We start from the raw sequence: 7,328 nt of genomic DNA, 5'->3' as shown, positions 1-7,328 counted from the left end.
ATTGTTTCCCAAGCCTGTCTTCTGGTCTTTGAACAATTGCCCTAAAATACACATGGTCCATCCCCTCATCCAGGGGCATCCATGAGCCTCTTGTCATTTGCAGTGCCTACGGTGCCTGAGAGCACGGCCTTGACTGGGAGGTCAGGGATGCTGTGAGGAGCCTTGATTGAGAAAAACAAAGAGCAGTGATCTGCGGTGATCCCTTTACTCTGACTTACTCAAGACACACGACTTTCCACAGTCATGGCAACCAGCCAAAAATGATAAGGCTGATTAATTCTGCAAGTGCATTATTCACATGTCACCAAATATTGACTCTTACCAACTCCCTTTCCCCCAGCCATCTGCCCTGGTGTGTCAAATCAAAATAAATCAACAAACAAAAAGTGGCAGGTAGATGACACCCCAGGGATGCTGCAGCCAATTGCATAGTTCCCAGAGCTGGGCTGAGTTCTGAGTGGCTGCCCCATTTCTCCCTCTCCCTTCTTCCCCAGTGACCAGGAGTGTGCAGGCACACACGTGCACATACATGCACACACACACAGGTTTTAGATGGCAAAAGAGGGCATTTGAGGGGGAGGTTGGCAACTGGGGTGAAAAAGACCTGAAAGATCCTAGGAGGGAATGGTAACAGTAGACCATTTATTGAACTCTTATTATGTACCAGGCATATAAATGCCACAATAATGTTTAGCCCTCCCCACAGCTCTGAGACAGAGGAACTATGATTATTCCCATTTTCTAGATGAAAAACTAAAACTCATTTATGTTAATCAACTTGTCCAAAGCCAAATGTCTAGTATTTCATGGCCTGAATTCAAAGTTAATGCTTTTAATCCCTACATAAGCCAATTCACCTTCTCTCCCATCTGGACCTGCTTTGCAACCTCTCTGTGCCTCCATTTCTGCATGACGACAATGGGACAATTACGGTATCCAGTTTATAAGGCTGCTGTGAGAAATCAATGACCTAACATGTTTAATGTATTTACAATAGTCCCAGCACACAATAAGTGCTCGAACATGTGTTGGCTATTATTATCAATATTGTTAATTTTCTTGCACAATATTGCCTTCCCTAGCTGGATGAAGGGAGAGTGGGAGGACACAGATTTTACAAGCAAAGAGGATATAGTTGGGTGTGTGAGCGTTCTTGGGGATCTAGAGCCAGAGAACCAAGTTTCTATTCACAAGCAGAGGATGAGTCTTTTTCTCTATACCTGCCCCACCAGGTTGTACATTTCTACACCCTGTAGATTTCTTAGCATCTTGGCCTCCTTCTTCCTTTCGTCTGCCTCCTCTCTTCTGACAGCTCTGCAGTGAGGCCACTCACCCCACCTTCCCAAGCCCTCTCTCCCTGAGTCAAAGTTGTCAGACTGTCTGGTAAGCAGTGGTTAGAATGAATCGCCACCTCAGTGGATTGGTGGCGGTGTGTGCCACACCCACGGAAACTCGCAACAAAGCATGGATGGAGGTCAGCTGGTTGCTCCAACTGGCTCATCCTTAAAAGCAATTTCCAGCATTTTCCCTTCCACTGCTTTCCACCACACTGTGGGAAAACACAGCAATTAATTGACTGTAGCATCCCCGGCAGCTGCTACCCATCTCCATGTGGGGCTAGTGATGCACACTAATACCTTTAAATTTAGTCTTAAATTTTGTAACTTGGAAAATATAACCAACAACTCCTGTGAATGTGAGTTATTTTAATGAGTTTTCTTTTCCAGTATCTGAAACTGATGACTAACGTCCTAGTCACCAGCTTGAGTGTGTCACAGATATGCTCCTTTCCCCCATGACCTTCTTGCTCCACTGATTGCATTTTCAAAAGTAGCCCCAGGCCAGAGAACAGCTCTTTGCTGGTTCCCTCAAGAGCAAGTTGCAAAAGGTGCATCATTGGCTTGTGAGTTTTTGCTTCTTTGAGGGATGCTCTTAAATGTGCCAAATGAAAGGTAAGAATCATGGAATGGGTAACAGCATGTTAAAATTGGAAGTTTTTACTAGTCACCAAGATATAACAGATGTGAGTAAAAAGCAAAGTATCGAATTAAAAAAACAAAAGAAGAAGAGCACCAGCTTCATAACTCCTTGTGCTGGGTTGTTCTAGTGTCAATTTGTTTTCACTGGGTACTGCATTTCCCAGAATCTCCTTTACAGAATGTTCCGGATTTGAGTTTCTTGAACGTGAACTTGTGTGGGGTTTGGGAGGCGGAAGTGGAGAAGCTGCCCTCACCCTCCAGTGCTTGCTGTGAGTTAAGGGAGGTGAGAGACAAACACAGAGGGCCTGTGGGTTCCAGTTTGTTTTCACTTTTCCCTGCACGGTGGCCAGCTCTCCTTCCCGGCTGTTGACCTCACCGAGCAGCAGTGACCTCAGGCACACAAACACCTAGCTGTAAATTCCAAGGTAGCAGCCATGATGAGCAGACAACCTTCCACAGACTTCTGTCCCTGCCCCCTTCATGGTCCTACTCCAGCAGCTGGGACAGCCCAGCTTTCAGGTGTCCCTGAGGGCGCTGAGAAGTCAGCTGTGCTAAGGCTGCTTCGTGACCTTTCTCTGACCTTCAGCTCCTCTTTTCAAACCTTTCCTTCCCCAGTGCCTCCCTCAGTTGTGTATGGTCTCAATGCTAGAATATATTCCTTATTCCATAGTACCTCAAGTCTCATGAATGATGGGCCACCCTGGGCCCCCTCCGAGAGCTTTGACAGTGCTCCCCGCAGCTGAGCCATGGAGGGCAGCCACCTAACCTGCACCTCAGAAAGCGGCAGGAGAACATCAGGGTGGCTGCTCTGGGTTCCATCGCTCCCAGAGTTTCAGGGGGTAGCAGAATTGTCCTGGGCCCTAATCAACCGCACTAGCGGGAGGGGCAGGGCAAGCTCAGCAGCACAAAGCTGGAGATGGACTCAGGACTCTTAGGGAGGAGCATGACCAGCAGCCCCCGGGAATAGAGATGCACCCACCAGATCAACGGATCTGCGGGAGAGCTCCAGGGGTGAGGAGCCCAGGGGAGCCCCTCACTGGAAACACAGCAGTCCATGTCTACTGACCCGGTGAGCACGAGGCCAGCTTCGGGCACTGATCAACTCCTTATTTACCACTCTTTTCTCCCTCCTCTCTGACCCTGGAGGAGTCACAAATCGCCTAGCAAGCTGGAATGGAAGCGGGCAGAGAAGGTGCAAAGATTTGCCATAAAATTAAGTTCAGAGTTTTGGTTAATCCCTTGGAGCAGACACAATGGAATTGAGACTGTGTTTTGTGACTTAAAGTGACCATATTAACTGAGAGTGAGCTGAAAATTATGGGCCTGTTGGAGTTTTTACCTAAGGGCGGGGGGAGTATTTCCATTTAATTTACTTTAAAGTGGGAAAGGAAAATGAAGCTGTGGCTGCTCACGCCCAGAGGCCAGGCATTGTGCACGCCAGCGACAAATGCCAAGGCAGAGAGTAGGCCCTGGGTACCTCACTCTGTGTGTGTGGAGCCCCGGATTCCTCTAGCAAAGCTTTGGGGACAGGAGGGACCACAGAGAAGGCTGAGAGTGTGGGATCTGGAGGACTGTTCCCTCTTCAAACTATGTTTTCACTGCTTTTTATATTGGAGTTCCAAACAAGTTTTCATTTGAAGGCAGGATGGAATCCCATCACTTTAAAAGGATTTTGAAACGCACTTTCTGTCCAACCCCGTTTAATGGATGGAGAAACAAAGTCTGTAGAGAGGAATCGATGCAGCAATGTAGAAGTAGGATCCTAACCAGCCTTCTGACTCTGACTCGTAACCCTGGACCCTCACCTCACCACCCAGGGCCTCCAAGCCCAGCACCCGTGTGGATGTCTGGTAACTGATTCGGATTTCCACACAACTGTCTCACTTTGGATTTCTCAACTCAAAAATAAATGTAAAGACAAGAAAAGTGAAATCAAGGATTGGAAACTAGATCGGCAAGTGCAGGGTCAACAGAAGGAAGGCCTGGGTGACGGCATGGGAGACTGAGCTGCTCAAGAGCAAGGTCAGCTCTCGGTCTCTCTTGAGCCCGGCAGTGCCCTGTTACCTGGGAAGCCTGTGCGAAAGCAGACTCCCAGGCTCCAGGCCCTCCTGGGGGATGACCCTGAAGCTGGAATTTAAGAAGCATCTCAGATGATTTAGTTGCCAGGGCAGATTTGGATCCAAGGAGTGGGGACACACATCAGGCCAAGAAGGCCTGGTGCACAGTGGTGGCAGAGTGCTGGACACTGGTCCCGGCTGCTCCCTCCTCCCTGAGGCACACTCCGGAGGGTGCAACAGGGCTGCCTGTGAGCTAGGTAATGACTCAGTCTCAACCGAGCTAGAAAGGGTGATTCTTGGCCGAGGAAGTTGCCACTAAGAAGCAGCAGTGGAGGGAATACAGGATAATCCATGCAGGGAGCAGTTCTAGAATGTAGCCTAGCAGAGGCAGGGTGTCTGGCTGCATGATGAATAGCACCCAAAGGAAGTCAGAAGCAAGACCTGGCCCAGGACGGTCCTGGGACAATGGCTCTAAAGCCTGGGAGAAGGGAGAGGTCGAGGTCCTAGGTCATAGGGGCCATCCTCAGACAAGGCCTCAAAGAACAAGGGAGGGGCTGTGCTAAATTGGCCATCTCTGGGTAACTCTTAGGCCACACCCTCACAGAAAGGTTTTGTGTTTTTCTAACCATTCCAAGTCCCACAGCATCTGAAAATATGTTCTTCTTGTTCCTCTATGATAGCAGTTCTCAACCAGGGGCAATTTTGGCCCCAGGGGACATTTGACAGCATCTGGAGACATTCTGGTTGCCACAACTGGGAGTGAGTGGATGTGGGCCCCTGGCGTCCATGAGTGGAAGCCAGAGAAGCTGCTGGACATCCTACCACACACGGGACTTCCCCCACAACAAAGACCTACCCTGCCCAAGATGTCAATAGTGCTGAGGTGGAGAAACCCTGGTCTATGGTGGGATCATTACAGGAGTCCATTGTTCTTTGGGGAAACTCATATCTGAGATGCCCATGATATGAAGCCTCAGTTTAACTCTGCCCGCAAACAGGACCACGCTAGAGTCCTCCCGCTCTGGAGGGCAGCCAGGCCTGGAGCCGGGTACCACTGTGCAGGTGTATGCTGCCCCTGTGTATCATAGCAAGTTTTATTAAAAGAAATGTAAACAATACATTTTGTAATAAGCTAATGATAGGTGTTAAAGTCTGTTGGCTTTGCACCCCCACACCCCGCTGCATCCCCATCCTGCCATCTCTCACTGCCCCGTGGTGATGGTTCTGTAGTGTCACAGAAACAATCACCTTTGCATCCTTAACCTCCCACAGAAGCCCTAGGATGCCACTCACTTGGTTTCCAGCAGTCAAATCTGATTTCTCTTGCAAACCAAGTGCCCCAAGGCAGGGGTTGGGGTGGGAGGTCATTGCTTCTCTCAGAAGAGCCAATTCACTTGCATTCTGGGCTACTCAGTTTGCAGATAAGGTGACTATAACCACCCCCCAGCCCCGCCCCGATCCTGGCATATTTCCTGTCTCTACTGTAGATGTGGGCAGCCATGACCCAAGACACTGCCTCAGCTTGTCCAGACTACAGCACCCCACTTTCTCCCAACTCATTCCTATTTATTCAGTTCATTGTGGCACTCAAAATTGTCCCCCGTACAATGCCGGGGCACCGGGGCCCTATGCATCTCTCGAAGTGTACAGCCAAGTCCCTGAAAGGGCATGGCGGGGAGCAGAAGGTGAAAGCTCAGAACTCTCGCTCCGTCTAAGCAGAGAGCTGCCAGCTTTCTTTCCTCACTGGAAACAAATCTATTCGTTATTTTGAGCCAAGACTGAGATGACACGTATGACATAAAGCAAAGCAAGAATTATCTTTAGGAGCAGAAAGATGAAGACATACTGAGGGTCTGATAAGATAAAAGCAGCAGCAGATAAAAATGTTTATAGAGGGAGATGATGGCTATCTGCCAAACAGGAGCAAGGAAACTCACCCACTGAACACAAAGATATGAAAAGAAGTCAAGCCAAATTCTGGGACGGGCTGCATCCCAGCATCCTTTCCTGCAAGAAGGTTCAGCCACGGGAGAGAAAATGGAAGGGGATGTTGGGTGTTGGGGTTTGGGGACACTGTGTGGCCATGGACAGCAGTTTTCCACGTATAAAGAGGAAGGGAGGCCACCTTGTTTACCTCTCAGAGTCGCAGTGATGTTTGAGTGAGTGGATGCGGGTTAAATGCTGGATGAGCTAGGAAACATCATACATTTAAGGGACGGGTCCTCAAACTTTAGCCTACGAAAGTGTCTCTTGGGAAAGCTGTTGAAAGCACAGATTCTGAGCCCCAACTCCAGAGATGCCAATTCAGTAGGTTTGACCTGGGGCCCGGGAACCTGGATTTGGGACAAGTACTTCAGGCAGTTCTGAAGCAGGAAGTCTCCAACCACCTAACACGGTGGACGCAGTTATGATCCCCATTTTACGGGGAGGAGACGGAGGCTCGGTGAAGTCCGATAACTTGCCCAAGGTCACCGGGTGAGTTAGCGGTAGAGCCAGCTCCCAAGAGATCTTGGGCTCAAGAAACAAGAAGCAAGGTTGTCAGGGTCTGAGCAGGGACTCCTCTCCCTGCCCTTCCCTCTGAAGTAACAGAAAGAGTGGCAGCCCATTTCCAGAAGCTTCCAGCAATCTCGAAAGTGCTGTATCTCTGCATCCCTTGAGCTTTAAGCAAACAAATACACCGGAGACAGGTGTAAACAGACACCCTGATAAATGGTAGAGACAGAGCGGGAGGGAGGGAGGGAAGAGCCACATTAAAAATTAGTTTGTATCAAATTTGTGCTTCTCTATATAACTCTCAAGATTCACTGAGATAAAAAATGCTCTGAAATATATCAGTGCCAAGGTGATTAGAATGCCATTCTGTGCCGACAGAGTACAGAGAGGAGAGGGAACTGCAACCGGAGTGTCAAGTGTTCAGAAAATAATAGAAAATGAGTAAGCAGGGTTTCAAAACTGAGTCATCGGATGAGAGCTGGATGTACCTCTAGGAGTCATCTTGATTAACTCCTTTGTTTCACAGATGGAAAAACTGAGTCTTGGCGAGGGGACGTGCCAAGAATGGTCAGCAGAGCCCAACTCCACACTCGGGGCTCTGAGCACCCAGTCTGGTGCTCGTTTTCCTCCACTCCCTGCCCTCCCACCCTGGCTTGAAAGGAAAGGAAGTCCTTGATGTAGCATTCCTTCCAAACACCTTCTTTCATTAATACACAGCCTTGGTTGGAACAGCGGCTGAAGGAAGAGAAGAGAGTCAAGGAGATGGAGTCAGCAGCTGACTCAGGAAATGGGGAGAGCG

Source organism: Equus przewalskii, chromosome 1 (assembly GCF_037783145.1).
Source record: "Equus przewalskii isolate Varuska chromosome 1, EquPr2, whole genome shotgun sequence".
Classification (NCBI taxonomy): Eukaryota; Metazoa; Chordata; class Mammalia; order Perissodactyla; family Equidae; genus Equus; species Equus przewalskii.
The sequence above is the reverse complement of the archived record's forward strand: the minus strand, read 5'-3'. Positions refer to the sequence as shown.